We start from the raw sequence: 17,265 nt of genomic DNA on the forward strand, positions 1-17,265 counted from the left end.
ACATCGAGATCTATCAAATAAGGAACAACCATGTAGGATCATATCGGAGGTAAGGTCCGTTTCGTATTCAAAGTATACTATTTGGAAATCCCACTTTAAACACCTCACTAAATCCAACCTAGACATCATCCTCGTAAGTAGATGAATCAGTATAATGAAATTGGAATCACTAATAAATCTTAATTATCCGTTTATAATAATGACTATGAATATATTTAAAAGTTACACTTGATAAAATAAGTGTAGCTTAACTTACAGAGTATTCTGATAAAAACCGGGGATTATGCGAGCAGAACTCCGATCTGAGAGCTTCTATTCACCGACTATATAACACCGCAGGGGATCGCTAAAGTAACCGGGAACTTATAAGTAGAGGGGCTAAAAGCTAGAAAGTATCCCAGAGAGAATTGGAGTGAAGGGTGTGAAGAAAGGTGTTGAAATCGAAGGTCTATATAGGCTGAATCGGGGAGCACGCCGAACACAAATCAAGTGTGTGTCGTGTATCTTGTCAGAAGATGATGACATGTAGTTTTCTGCATGGTTCCACGTATCGCTATTTGGGTGGTGAGTTAGGGAGTGTCGCGCCCTCTTTCTAAGCGTGCGGTTGCACGTGAAGATTTTTTTGTTTACTTAGAAAAGTTCATATCTTTTCCATACAAGCTTCGTTTTCGACAGGTTTTATATCTGCACGTAGCTATAGTCGAGATCTACAACTTTCATTTAGACCCTTTAGCTAATTTTGACTTTATTTTTAAAGTTTTATTTTTAACAGGCTTAGACTGTTAAAGTCTGTTAAAAATTGATAACTCTCTAATATGGTATACGTTCCCGACTCTATTTATATCGACAGATAAGTATTAATGAGATCTTCAACTATAACACATGATTTATAATTTGCTTTGTTATTCGGGGTTGTGGCCCGATCATTAGTTATCATAAGGCTTATGGCCTTGGGAAAGAATAGATTTGGTCCTTTTTGGATGAGGGTGTTAAAGTCTAAGTAATCTGAGTATTTCATGGTGTTTTAGAGCCCAAGGGTATAATCGTAATTTGTTAGTTCGATCCTTTATGAATTTTGGGTTCTTGTTCGGGAAGTTTTAAGGCAAGTGTCTATTTTTAGAAGTGTAGGGCTTCTCATCACCTTTCCGAGGATATAAGGTTCGTTGGAAACGGACTTAGGACGAAGGACTTAAGGCCGAATGAAGTTTGAGAGTTTTGGAGGGCAATCTAGTACGCGGGGTGTACTGGGTATGATGGTGGCGGGTGGTCTTTGAGTATGTCGGGCATACTAAGGGGTACGCGGGGCGTACTCCCTTCAGGCATGAAACCCTAATTTTTGGTCCTTGTGTAACATCCCAAAAATCCAGGGTAAAAAAATTCATTTTTGTTATAGTCAAAATACTAATGAAACTTATCTAAGCATCGAAAAGAATTTTAACTAAAACAATTATCAGAATCCATTCCCAAAATCACATATTGTGGAGGGTGTATGCGTTGCGATCGTGCCGAACTCTTCATTTTAAAACTGGAGTACCTGACACAAAACTGAAAACTGTAAGCACAAAGCTTAGTGAGTTCCCCAAATCATACCACACATGAAACCACATAAATCATGCATACGAATATATAAGGATGTCGTGGAAACCCTCCACGGTCTTATTTTAATGACATAGGAACCCCCACATGGTCTTAACGAACTGCCATGGGAACCCCACATGATCTTAGCCTGGAATGTCATGGGCTTCCCCTATGCTCTAATATCAATTTGCCTCCGGCACCCCCGGGGTCTTCCATGCAAGTATCACAGAGATAACTAGCATACCACATATCATAAAGACAACTAGCATACCACATAACACATAATGGGTCAGCATTGGTGCCTTCAACCCGTGGATATGGTGAGGAGACTAACCTCGAATGTAGAAGCTTTCAGAAAGAATCCCTAGCTATTTCCCTGAAAACTTCCTGAGCTAACAATACCAAGAGACACCCAATTAGCAATTGGGTTCTAATCCATAACTATAAATTCATACCCGGGGTAAAAAGGCCATTTTACCCCTAACATGTCCTTGTCCAAAACTATGGCCCAAACTATAATCTGAAAGGCCTAAAGGCCAATTAATCTACCAATGGCCCAATTTTCCAAATTGGGCCCAAACCTCTACATGGGCCTTACCTTAAGGCCCAACCAATCTCTCTAGTCCAAACACTTGGCATTCCAAAGTCCCATTAACCCCTAATCATCAAAACCTAATTATGGCCCACTTATGGCCCAATTTTCCAAATTGGGCCCAAACCTTTCCAATGGACCTTATCCTAAATCCCAATAATTTCCTTAGTCCAAGAAATGGCCCAAACCGAGGCTCGCAAATGTGAAGAACAATTCTACATTGGGCCACAAGGCCCAATAGACCCAACCATACCAATATTGGCCCAAAGATACATCTAGGCCCAATCACCAGCAAGTCCAGGCCCAAAACCATTAGGCCCAAAGGCCCAAAGTCCGCCAAGGCCCAAATCTTCCTGAGAGCGTAAGCCCAATGTACCTCTTTTATACGCTTAGCGTATTGAGCGAAGTTGTTGTACGCACAGCGTACTACATGGTACGCCCAGCGTACAAATAACTCGTACACAAAATCCATTAAGTGCTTAATGCATGCAGGTTTATCACTCAAATTCCAGATCTTGGTCGATTGAATGATCCTAATGTTGGATTAATGTCTAAGTCCATAACTATAATTGGTAAGACTTGACCCGACCCGGCATGGTCCATTTGGGTTGCATACCATCATGCGCTTGGATAGACTATAATGAGAGAAATAAGACACTTATGGTTATTAATATATTATAAGTTCTAGTATATCAATAATAAGAATAATAAGATTATTTAATTAGTATTGATCAAGAATTAATCTAGGATTAATTAAGTGATCAAAAGAAGACTAATTAAATATATGGGTTGATTGTGTAAATCATCCATACTTGTATAGTGGGCTAATGCTCCATGGATAATCAAGTTGGGCTAAAACCCATAGGATGGTCCATGGATGCTCCATGGTGTATTTGTACCCATGGATCATGGAAATGAAAGGCCATGTCAATTAGGGTTTACATAGTGTAACCCTAACTATATAAGCATCTTATTCTTGACCAAAATCGGCCACTAGAGTGTGAAGTAAAAGGGCTAGCCGATTTCATGAGTTGTAGAATTCTCTCAAGTTATTCTAAGTGTTTTGGTGATTGTGATTCCATTTGAGGCTTCCACACTATTGGGGCTAAGCTCTTAAATCTTGAAGACTTTCTACATCGATTAAGAGGTATGTATTCTATCTTGCTATAGTCATTGTTTTGTATGCTAGATTAGGATTATACCTTGGAAGTTCTTATTTGCATGTATAATAGAGAAAACATAGATCCAAGGTATTTAGGGTTGCATGTACACTTAGGAGTGTTAGAATGCTCAAAACCCAACAGTGGTATCAGAGCCTAGGCTTGTTTTCTTGTTATACCTGCAATAGAAGCTGAAAAAACGAATTTGGTGCTGTCTGATCATCTGACTCGGCGAGTCCTCAGAGGACTCGGCGAGTCCATGCCTAAACTGTGATCAATTCGATCCAACTCGCCGAGTTGGTTCATGCACTCGACGAGTTGGAACCCTAGACAACATATTTTCGAGTTTTTTGGCTAGAAATGGACTAGGAACATTACCCTAAGTTGTTTTTGAACTTATAAACTTGTTTTTGATGTGGTAATGTTCATGCTAATCCATTTTCAAAGATAATTGTCAATAGATTCATGTTTTGTATTAGTTTAAGGTTTAGACTAATTACATGAAAAAGTTTGATTTGAATTATCTTGTACTTATGAGTTGCTTAGATTAATAGAAAAGTTAATTGAAATAGTTGTTTTCAATCCATTTTAATCTAAGAGTAGAGTATAAAATGTGTTTGTGTAACTTGTCCTCAAGTTGCATGAAGAGTCACATTAAAGACTCATAAAATTCATAAAAGTTGGCAATGGTTACAAAATGAAGAGTCTTGTGTCATTGAATAATTTTATGACTCCATAACTTGTCCTCAAGTTATGGAAGTTCTAGAGTCACTTCATTAAAGAAAAATATGTAACCATAATTAAATACATAAGTTATAAAATAAAGAAAAGTTAGTTCCTTTATTAGTTTAAAGTCTTCCATAACTTGTCCTCAAGTTATGGAACTTGAAGAGTTTTTGGATTAAAACTACTTTAAACACATAAGTTATGGAATTAATTAGTTTTGAATAGTTTCAAAACTTGCCCTCAAGTTTTGGAATTTGAAAAGTTTTCACTTATGAATACTTTAATTCCAAGTTAGCCCTTAGAATTTTAAAAGTTAAAATTCAACCCTTATACTTTATAATATTATAAGTGAATAATATATATATATATATATATATATATATATATATATATATATGTATGTATAAGAGTAAAGTCAGTCTTACCGCTAGTACGCCTCATTCACAAAGCCGGTCTATAAGGTGGGTATAAGGTTGTTGCCTATAAAATGGCAACTTAATGGGTGTCCATTCTCACCCACCGCTTGCTTGACTGGTGAAGGGTCGTTAGCCGAACGGGTTTGACAAGACTATAATTCTCCTTCATTAAAAGTATTAATGATAATACTAAGTAACTAAACTCTTAATAATACCCAATCTTAGTTACTTAGGAAAAATGTGAATAAGGTGCTAACCCATGAAATTACACTTTACACTTTGTCTAAGTCGTTAGTGGAGCGTGTGTGGTTAACCGGCACACTAACTTGGACTTAACAAGGTAGGTAAAGGGTGACTTAATGTTTATCATAGTATCGATGGAGCGTGTGTGGTTAACCGGCACATCGATTGAGGGGTAAACACTTAAGGGTACCAAGTAATTTGCATGGTTACTTCACACCTTGTTTTGTGATCCTCGGCATCCCAGTCACAAAACCTGAAGGGCACACTCGAGATTGAAACATGCCTTTGAACAGTTCAATGAATCTCAAAGATCTAGGAGTTTCAAAACCAATTAAAACTTAATAATACATTTCGTTTATCTTGGTGGAAATTGGTGAATCGTCATTCACCTACCTTCAAATATTTTATAGCTTGGATTACGACATACCTCTTCTAAGTTATAAAATAGTTTGTTGGGTCCTAGCCTTATTATTTCATATTGGGTGTCATATTAAGGACTTTAAATCAACTATCTTGAATATCTCCCAAAAGTTGTCTGGTTTAGGCACCTATGATCTTCCCAAATCTTTTGAAACAAGGTTTCCTAATGAAGATGATGTCCCATGGATATCATACTCCCCCTCCAATTATTCTCCTCAACCCACAAGTTCTTGAAAAGTTTAAGGTTACTCAAGCCCAATTGGCAAGGCAAGGTCTAGGTGTGAACACATCTTGGAGATGTAGTCACATATTGACAAGCCGGGAGAGTTGGGTGTCAAAGTCTTGAGAAAGTTGGTGGTTCAATCACTTTCTAAGTCACATAGTGAGTTCTTTTGGAACACCTATGAGACAGATTATGACAAGACCCTTAATGATCTTATCTATTTGTTAAGATCAACTTCCTTAAAACTTGATGGACATTGACAATAGTGACACAGGAAATCCCGGAAAGCATTCTCTTCCCAATGGAAAGGGATCGGCCATAGTCAACTCGGGTGACCAAATGGTAAAGAGAAAAGCTAAAGTCTGTGATAGTCTCGTGTACCATTATCAAAGGGTCCATATGTTTATATTGCCAAAGGAAGGGACATTGGTTACGAATCTGCCAAATTTATCTAAGGATGTTGAAGTTAATAAGTTTGACTCTACTTCAGGTAAAGTCCACTATCTAACTCTGATAAGTTTCGATTCTGAGATTCCTGATACATGATGTGACTGGGTCACATGGTGATGTTTTAAGAATCAAGGAAAGGTGAAGAAACTTAAAGAAAGAATGTGTTGAATCTGATGGCGTAGATGGATTTCTATCGCATAGTTTGAAGATCGGATTCTTGAGCTACTTCTTAAGAGTTATGAGATATTGCTTAGGAATAGATAACAACAAGTTTTCATATGGATTGTATGGATAAGTTTTTCCGCAAAGTTTTAAAATAAAAGAAAAAAAAATTTGATTTTATTTATTTTAAAATATCTTTACAATGCCATTTGAGGAAAAATTGTTGCTTATATGATTCCATTAATAGCAAGAGTGGAAATATGAAATTGATTCTTTCATTTGTGGTAATGTCTAAATTTACCAAATAAGGAAAGATTCCCATCACCCAAGTTTCAATTGGACCGGAACTTGGAATCATGCAAGTTGTATAGCATGATGAATGAGAACTTTCAAGTATTGGAAAATTAAGACTAATTACTTGTTCACATGGATGTGTGAGTCAAGTAAAGGACTAAAGGATCGAGTACACATTCTTGTGCACTGATTAAGTCCACCACAAAAGTTTGATAAGACTATTCGTCATGATTTACTTCAGTTCAGTAAATATGATTATACTTACAAGCTTAAGTGTAACTCTGAGACATTGGAAAAGGTTTCAATGTATGGCAGAGCGAATAAGAAGAATCAAATTAGGCAGAAGGATAAAAGTTTCTCAAATCTGAAAAGATGGGAGAGTACTTTAGTATCAGTTTTGTGATCATCTTAATGATTAAGAAACCATAGCACAATTAGTTCTCTAAGGAAGTCTTAGTGCATTCTTATGACTAAGAAGAGGGATCTTGAATTGTTGAAATGGTTAAATCAAGAAGATGAGTCATACTTCGTTCCAATACAAGTCTTAGAGTCATACTCCAAGATTGTCACTTGAGTGACATGTCTTAAAGAAGGTTTCAAAACACTTGTCAAATGTAAGAGTAAAAGTTTTCTACTCTTGGACATTTGAAATTGGTAAGTTGTGATGGTTTGGATAAAACAAAGACCAACTAAGGCCAATGTTGTGAAGTGTTTGTCTTGATTAGAATCCGCACTATCTCTTGGATGTTTGACAAGGGAGTCTTATAGGTCAAGAGGATAGTGGGAGTCTTAAAGGTCTTGAAAGTCTCAAGAACTAATCAAGAGTAAAACCTGAAGTTCTTTACTAGCACACGACTTGAGGTTTATAACCTATCGTGTTGACATATTATGTGCCCATTCCAGTAAAGTTGGCTTTGCATATGAGTTCTTAGAGTTCTCAATTTGTTGCACAACAACTTGGAAGCAATGGTAGGCCCTTGAGCTGCCAGGTGGCAAGAAATTAAGATTGAGTTCAGTCCATATGAGTTTGGATTTGTCATTATCCTTGTCTTGTGACTATGATTTTGACAATTCACATGGATAAGAACACATACACCAGTAAATCTAAGTGTCATAAGGTTTCTCTCCGATTCATGAAAATGATGGTGAGGAAACACTTTCACTAAGTAGATTTTAGCTAGATAGCAATTGTGATATTTGCATTCTCAAAGTCGTTAGTGGAGCGTGTGTGGTTTACCGGCACACTAACCTGGACTTGTGAGAAGTGGCAAAAAGGTCTAACCATTATGATTACGGCATACCTCTTCATAATTGTTTAGACACACAAGTGTGCTATCTAAGGGAAGGTGTATGACTTTGATAAAGTCTTATCAAAACAATCTAGTATCAGAAATCTGAACTTTGGTAAGAAAGTCAATGAAGTATTGATTTCTAGAAGTCCAGCTGATTTCTGGGTACATGTTAAAGCTAGTGGGAGCATAAGTGTTATGCTAATAATCATCATGTTAGTGGGAGCATGATAATTATGATAAGTATTGCAAGTTAGCAATGTTAATTATAGAAAACAAAAGTTTCAATTGGGAAAAAGTTGTTTTGCTATAATTAAGGGAGAGGAAATTATGCTTCATCTCAAATCTATAAGCTTAGATCATGAGGTTTTAATCATTTAGTCAAGGATATATATGAATTTCATGTTGGAATGGCTCGACATAAGGAAATTCTGTATATGGGTCCATTATTTGCATTCTAAAATTCGATTATGATTACGGCATCCCTTTTCATAATCTGAATTATGAGAACTTGGCAAATTGAAATGGAAATGTTATAGCAAAAGACTGGTTTAGTCTTTATGTGAGACATCATGAATCGATTCCCATATACTTCGGATATAGGGTCGATTACATGTGCTATAATCATCCTTTCTAAAATTTTCCAAATGCCTGGGGCATTAAGAAGGGAAAAGGTTTAGAACTAGATATGACTAAAAGGATTAAACAATTATCGAGGACAATCTAAGGTTTACCAAAGATTGGTTGCTCAAGGACAGTTGGAAGTATAGTGATAATTCTGGAAGGACCATATTGACATAGTCTGTAAGGAGGCAACTCTTGTTCAGAAGAGATAGTCAAAAATGGAATCTGGAAATGTTTCAAAGTTAGAATTTTCAATCTGTGTAAGATTAAGGAAACTTAATGCAAGAAGGATGTTTCCAAGGAGCTGATCTCCTTTGGAATGTTGATCTCCTTTGGAATGCTCTGTAATGATTGTTGTCAAGTCTTTCTGATTTTGTACATAATCATTACAAGAAGATCAATGCATATAAGTTTAGAATCTAACAGATTTTAGTAAATGACATGAATTTGGAATTCTTGCATTTGCAGTAAGGATTTGGGAGTGTGAAAAGAGAATCATTGAAGTTATGTTCAATTGATCTAGTTCACAAAGTAAAGATCATAGACAAACATAGTATGCATACTTGGTGTGTGGTATGACTAGTGTTTAAGAAAACATAGTGTACATGCTTGGAGCATGGGACAACTATTGTTTTAAATTCAAGAATAAAGTTGATAGCTGAAACAGTATACAATGAATAATGTGTAATCATATGGTGATAAATAAAAGGTGTTTTATTTATGTTCAAAGAGTTGATACCATATTGGATTCAATTATTATTGTGTTTCACTTTGCATGTTTTGACTTCCCGAATAAACTAGGTTATTCTTCCATAATGACTAAGTTATTCAAACCATCCACAGTCGGTCATATGTTGGAAGTAGATATGAATTAAGACTGTCATGGGTTGGCTTGTAGAGGTCTAAGGTGTTGGACAAAGGGCTACAACACTCATGAGTGCTCATAAGTTCTGAGTATTGGATTCAACCCGCGCTCATTGGAATCACTTCATGGATTTTATCACGAGTGATCATGAGACGATAATATCTTATATTCTTCAAACCTAGAGATATGAGTTGTTACTATGAGTTGATAGTACATTGATTGCACGTAAACGCATACGGTAACTCGGTGTTATAAAACGTGCCTTTGTGTATGAGTCAACAAGTAGTAGAACAAGCCATATGAGTCGAAGTTTATCCATTCCTTTTACCTTCGGGATAAAAGCGATATCTGTGGGCCCCTCGATGATTTGATGATGAAAAATGGATGTGCTCGGCCGGGCCAGGACTGATTTGATTTGTTCAATTAGTCAGTCGTCATAAATCGGAAATCGGGAAACAACAAATGGACAGAGAGAATGATTATAATCCATGTCTCAGTCCATATGTTATCTAGAATGGAGGAATATATGATCCCTTATCTAATGGACAAGTCGCTGACAAAGGTCAGAGTTCATCTACAAGGTCAGAGTATGACAGAAGCTTTTGAGAGCTACGATTGCCAGTTAGGTTTGAAGTCATACGCAATAATAATTTTAGACTTATCCAAGTGGGAGACTGTTGGATTAATGTCTAAGTCCATAACTATAATTGGTAAGACTTGACCCGACCCGGCATGGTCCATTTGGGTTGCATACCATCATGCCCTTGGATAGACTATAATGAGAGAAATAAGACACTTATGGTTATTAATATATTATAAGTTCTAGTATATCAATAATAAGAATAATAAGATTATTTAATTAGTATTGATCAAGAATTAATCTAGGATTAATTAAGTGATCAAAAGAAGACTAATTAAATATATGGGTTGATTGTGTAAATCATCCATACTTGTATAGTGGGCTAATGCTCCATGGATAATCAAGTTGGGCTAAAACCCATTGGATGGTCCATGGATGCTCCATGGTGTATTTGTACCCATGGATCATGGAAATGAAAGGCCATGTCAATTAGGGTTTACATGGTGTAACCCTAACTATATAAGCATCTTATTCTTGACCAAAATCGGCCACTAGAGTGTGAAGTAAAAGGGCTAGCCGATTTCATGAGTTGTAGAATTCTCTCAAGTTATTCTAAGTGTTTTGGTGATTGTGATTCCATTTGAGGCTTCCACACTATTGGGGCTAAGCTCTTAAAGCTTGAAGACTTTCTACATCGATTAAGAGGTATGTATTCTATCTTGCTATAGTCATTGTTTTGTATGCTAGATTAGGATTATACCTTGGAAGTTCTTATTTGCATGTATAATAGAGAAAACATAGATCCAAGGTATTTAGGGTTGCATGTACACTTAGGAGTGTTAGAATGCTCAAAACCCAACACCTAAGGCATAAAGTTAGCAACTTCATGACTTTGCATGCTATATAAGGTCCCAACAACACAATCTACCCCATTAAGACCCTTCCAAAGGTCTTGACTCATGAATGAAACCATAGAAGACATCAAGATTACATTTTTATTCCATAAACAAGTCCAAGAGTCTCAGATCTAGCCTTCCTAAACTATGGAGTTGCCCAAACTCACAAGAGATGATTTATGGACTCACAAATGGACTCTTAGAAAAACCCTAACTCAACTAGCAAGGAGGATAGACAAGATGCAAGCTTTTTACCTTCAAAAGCTCTCCAAGAGGCTCTAGATGCAAGATCCAAAAGCTCCTTCCATGATCCAAACTTGAACACCACCTTCTTCTTCTTGAACAACCTCTAGAAAATCCACCAAACACACTTTTAAGATCAAATCCCACACTTCCTTACAAAACTAGGGTTTTAGGACGAAATGACGCTATGGAGGTAGATTAAGGTTAGGTTCAAATGACATAAGGTTGTTTAAATAGGGTGCCAGACATGAAATTAGGGTTTTACTCTGAAGGGAGTATGCCTCGCGTACCCCTTAGTACGCATGACGTACTCACAAACCATCTACGACCATGCAACCCTCTATGCCCCATGTTCACAATGAGTACGCCCCGCATACTCATGGAACCCCCAAAACCCTAAACTTGACTTGGTCATAACTTCTTCGTTCTAAGTCCGTTTCCGATAAACTTTGTATCCACGGAAAGGTGACAAGAAGCCCTATTCTTCTAACAACTCACCCTTGCGTAAAAAATTCTCGAACAAGAACTCAAAATCCATAAAAGATCAAGATACCAAATTACGATTATACCCTTGGCCTCCGAAGACACGATCGAACACTTTGGTCACTTATACCATGACACCCATATCCCAAAATGGCAAAATCCTTCATTTCCCAAGGAACTAAGCCTCATAGCCACGAGCCTCGTCTTTTATCACCCTGTAAGCCTCCAAAACCGTAGAAGTCGACCCTTAGTCTTTATCTTGGAGCTTTTAATCCATCGTGAAGGATCTTGGAGCATTTTTGTGCACTTTGAAGAGCTTGGAACTTGTTGAAGAATCACTATCTAGAGGGGAGCTTGTAGATCCAGAAGTTTTCCATCTTTTGCAATCTAGTGAAGGTAAAAAGCTTTGATCTTGTCATCTCGTTGGTTAGAACATCTTTTAGGTTTGATTATGGTCTTTTTAGCCTCTTATGGTTGGTCCTTGTGAGATAAGTTTGTTTTAGAGGATTGATCTTGTAGATCTGGACGTTTTAAGTGTTCCAAAGGCATAAAAAGGTAATATTTATGGTTTATTTGGACTCATGCATGTGTTAAGACCCTTCATTAAGCTCTTTTGAGCTCTAGAGTCCCATTAAGCCATGCATGCAAGTAAAGTTGCCAACTTTACGTGTTAAGTCATCTGTGAGAATCAGATTTGAGAGTTTGGAGCAAGGACTTAAGTGACTAAGTGCTATTTAGAGTGGTTGGGGTTCAGAGGAGTACCTTGGGCGTACTGGCCCCAAAGGGTGTATGCTGGGCGTACCAGCTGAGTACTAGGGGCGTACTCGGCTAGGTTGAGTTTTCTTGAATTGTTGACCTTTTGAACATTTGACCGTTGACCAAAAGTTTGACCAGGGTTGGCTTTTGGATATTTGCCCTTTTAGGGTATTGGGCTTTCTCGGGTTAGGTCTATGATGGGTTTGGGCCCAATTTCGATAATTGGGCCATATTTGGGCCTTAGATGCTTATTTTGGATTTTAGGCCTTTGGTTATCTAATTTGGGCCTTGACCTTGGGCTAAGCTTGAGGAAGGGTAAAACGGTCTCTTAACCTAATTTGGACTCATAGTGCGAGTCAGGAGATAAATGTCAATGGGTTGTAATTTGTAGTATTTGATAACACGTGGATTTTAGTGGATCTACAGTTAAAGATTATTCATGTGATCAGCTGTTGATGGGAGGTTGTATTGATATTGGCAGTTTCGGGTTCTGTCAGCCAACAACCAGGGATCGTCTTTGTGATTCACCAGTGCGATGTGAGTTGTCCTCCTTGTACTTGTGGGTCGAAGGCACTAATGACGACCCATTGGATTAATATCCTGTTATACATGTTACTATGTTGTTATGATTTGTTAAATCGGTATCCTGGTAGATAGGATGTGTGACAACCCCATTTTCACGATCAGAAAAGAACGATTTGTTTATGCTTCATTTGTTTAAAATCAGAGTATACTTTTAAAGAAAAGTGTTGTGGAATTTGTTCCCATAAAACATGATAAATATATTATCAAAGCATTTCCGAAGAAATTTATTTACTTTATATTAAAACTTTTGGATGTCATCGTTAATACAACACCATAAGTATAAACAGACCTTACATTCATCTATATTAGTGATTTACATCTCCTTTAATCTCTCAGTGTAATGTAGCTTCATATTGACACTTCTGATACAAATAAATTGAGTTGGTCAGGTTGGGAAACCTGGTGAGTACATAGGGATTTCAATCCCACAATGTTGTATCATATATATATATATATATATATATATATATATATATATATATATATATATTAGGACTCACAAGATATACAATTTCATCATATATATAAGCAACTTTACCCCATCTCGTCGATCCTCACAACGATGCCATCTATACTCTAAAATTAACCTCTTTACCTAATCCAAAATCCCATATCTAAAATTTACCTCTTTACCTAATCCGTACTCCCAGATCTATAAATTTACCTTTTTACCTAATCCATACTCCCGGATTGGGTATGTCTTGATCCATACTCTCGGATCTGAAATTTACCTCTTTACCTAATCCATACTCCCAAATCTAAAATTTACCTTTTTACCTAATCCATACTCCCAGATCGGGTATGTCTTGATCCATACTCCCGGTTCTGAAATTTACCTTTGTACCTAATCCATACTCCCGGATCTAATAACAAGTAACTATGTCCTAACCATACTCTCGGACTAAGGACAACTGACTAAGTCTAATCCATACTCTCGGATAAATAACAAGTTTTAAAGTTATTACCTCCATGTGTATCTCACTTGTACTCACAAGGAGATACTACCCAATATCCCTCTTAATTTATTTAGGTCTACTATGTATCCTAAATCATCATATATTTATCATATATGCTCTTAACACGTATTTCATGCAGTATCAAATATTCCACACATAAACATATAATTTAATACTTTTATTAAAATCATGTTCATGAAAGGGACTATGCACTCACCTGATAAAGTGGTGATTCCAACTTGGACAACGCTTCGCTTCTTAAAAATATGGTTTCCTTTGAGAAACCGGGAGGTTTGCTGAAAACTGGGCTCTATGGGGGCAGAACTTTCCGAACCGAAAAAATCTTTTTCTCGGAGCCTTCAAGCACTCTGGGGCTTTCTTCTAGTGCTAGGGATGTTTCCTAGGCTTAGGGGTGTTTAGGAGGTTTAGAGAGAGAGAGAGAGAGAGTAGAGAGAGAAAGAAAGAGTGGAAGGTGTGAGAAATGAAGCAAGACTTGCATCTTATTTATAGGGTTGAGCTGAGGTCTATGTGCGCATACCTTCGGTGGTACGATGTGCGTTCCTCGGAACGCTGGGCGTACGAGGGTACGCATCGCGTTCGTGCAGATATGTGTCGATCATCAGATGCAAAGTCGTGGCTCGCTTCTGACCGTGCAAAGGAAAAGACCTTTGGGCATACCTTCGGTGTACGTGGGGCGTAGTCGTTTACGTTGGGCGTCCGAGATTCTACGTGGAGCGTGCGAGGACTACATGTAGCATCCAAATGCAAGACCGTGGAGATCAAGGGTCCGGATCATGCCATGTCACCACCCTACGCACCAGCCTCGCAAATTCCATTCCCGACTTCAAAAATTCGTAACTTTTGCATACGAGTACCGTTTTCGACATTCTTTATATCCACGCGTAGGCAGAAATGTATTCTACAACTTTCATTTAGACTCCGTCTGCAAATTTTGAATTTATGTTTAAAGCTATATTTTTAACAAGACAGGACATGAAAAGTCTGTTATAACTTTGTCATCCGACGTCCATTTTCATCTGTCTTTTTATCGTTGAGCTCCTATTGATGAGGTCTTTGAGTATCGTTTAGTTTGTGTCGGCTAAAAATCGCTCGATCTAAAATTCAAACTCCGGGTTGCATACTGCTATGCCAAATCTTAGAAAATAACTTCCTCATACGAAGTCAGATTTGGACGTTCTCTTTATGCATGCTCTCGGTTTAACACATACCACGACTTTTGTTTAGATCGGTAAGGCAAAAAAGAACTTTATCGTGAACTCACTTTTCACGTCACATAAAGTCGTGCCGATTTTGTTGCGAAACTTCGACATGTCATAACTTCTTTGTTATAACTCGGATTTCGGCGTTCTTTATATCCCCAGAATCCTTGACCACTACCACTTTCTTCATAGATATCGGGTTTATCTAACATTTTATTTTTGGCGCTTATTTTCATTCTTAATTAATTTATTATAGCATTATAAACAAGTATAAAACACATAAATTCACATAATACTCATATAATTCCTTTTATTACTTCAAAATGAGTTACATTTGTTGACCCTTAGTATTACATCATCACATCAATGCTTAGTATCAAAACACAGGTGTTACAGAATGTTGCTATGCTGCTATGATCTGTTAGATCGGTATCCTGGTAGATAGGATGTGGCTATGCTTAGTGGTCTGTAGATATCTTTGACTGGCTGTAGACTGTTGTGTGATTATTTGTTATACGTGCTCATGTTTGATTGGTGGCTGAGGCTTCTCTGCTTTGTGTCTAAGACAACGAGTCGGGGCATTCCAACCCGATGGTTGATTGGGCCTGAGGGTATTCCATCCCATGGATGATTGGACTCATAGTACGTTGTCATTCCGACCTGATGGTTGAGGGCGTGGGGTATTCCAACCCGATGGGTGATTGGATCCTTAGTAACTGGCATTCCAACCAGATGCTTGACGGGCCTGGGGTATTCCAACCCGATGGTTGACTGGACCCATAGCATGTTGGCATTCCAACCCGGTGGTTGAGGGGCATGGGGTATTCCAACCCGATGGTTGATTGGACTCATAGTATGTTGTTTGTTGTATATGTTATTTGTTGTGTGTTGGTACTTTGGGGGAAACTCACTAAGCTTTGTGCTTACAGTTTTGGTTTATGGTTTTAGGTGTTTCAGAGATTCATGGCAAGGTGAAGGTGTGACCGTACACATCATGATTTAATGTCATTGATCTTGGGAAGCACTGATTTTCAAATAATGTTTTGAGAACACTATTTTTGTAAACATTCTTATTAGTAAGAGGATGATTTTAAAAAGTTTAAACTTGTTGAATTTTTGGGATATTATATCAACTCTCGTTTGGATTGTTTTTTCTAACATTCAACCGTTTGCAATTTCAGTTTCTAAGCCGTACACTTGTAACATCCCAAAATTTTCAACAAATTTAAACTTTCCAAAACAACCCACTTACTAATAAAAGTGTTTACAAAATCATTATTTCCAAAACATTATTTAAAATCAGAGTCTCCCAAGATCCATCCGGTCGTAAAACTAAGGATGTGTAGGTAACACCTTCGCCTTGCCAATGAGGTACCTGAAACCATACACCAAAACTGTAAGCACGAAGCTTAGTGAGTTCCCCCAAAATACCACCACACAAATAGATAACAAACCAAAAACATGCATACAGAGCGTTCAGCTTGACTGGACCGCCGCACCAGCCTATAGACTATCTGGACCGCTCACAGAACCTTCAGCATAACTAGACCGCCTTAGCAGGCCTTCAGCCTATCTGGACCGTACTCCGGGCCTTCGGCCTGACTGGTTTGTCTCATAGGCCTTCAGTCTATTTGGGACGCGATGGATCTTTTGGCCTTCAGTTTACACTGGTGCACCTCAACCCAACCATACACAACACGCCGACATATACATACCCAATACACATATAACCAGTAAACCATAAAACATATCGATATAAACATTATCCGATTTGTTGACTGACAACACAAAGTAGTATAGTCTTAACCCATCCACACTGCAACTACATATACCACAGATAAACATATATATAGGAAGCGGATAGTAGGTAGATCTACCGATTACTAAGCATAAAATCATCCTATATGCCAGGATATCGATCTAACAGATCACTACAACATGATAACATACTATCACATAATAGAATATCAAATCCAAAGGGTTGCCCTTGGTGCCTTCGACCCGAAAGTACAGTGAGGAAAACTCACCTCAATCCGTTGATAATCAAATGCATGCTTGGGTTGTTGAACCGGATAACCTCGCACCAACTAGCAAATACAATCTTAATCAATAATTATCCTGATAATCCAAAATACAAGGCTCAAACCATAATTCAACTTCATAAAGGGTAAAAGACCATTCTACCCTTTTCCTTACTTGTCCTAAAACTAAGGCCTAGTACCACATCTCAAACACCATCCAAAATACCTAAAATACCCTTGGTCACACTTGGTCAAAAAAGTCAACATTCAACGAAAGTCAACGGTCGGCAGGCCCTCATGATATGACCATCTATGGCCCATGTCGTGAGTCGCTACATGACAAAATAACCGAGGCTGCAACCCTCACAACGTGACATGCATCTTCTTCACGTCGTGAGATCTGTCTGTACGCCATTTTGATCCAAAACCTCTTAATCCATTAAGCTACCGATCCATCTTTTCAAGGAGGCTTCCTAACACTCG

This window comes from Lactuca sativa, chromosome 3 (genome assembly GCF_002870075.4).
Source record: "Lactuca sativa cultivar Salinas chromosome 3, Lsat_Salinas_v11, whole genome shotgun sequence".
Lineage (NCBI taxonomy): Eukaryota > Viridiplantae > Streptophyta > Magnoliopsida > Asterales > Asteraceae > Lactuca > Lactuca sativa.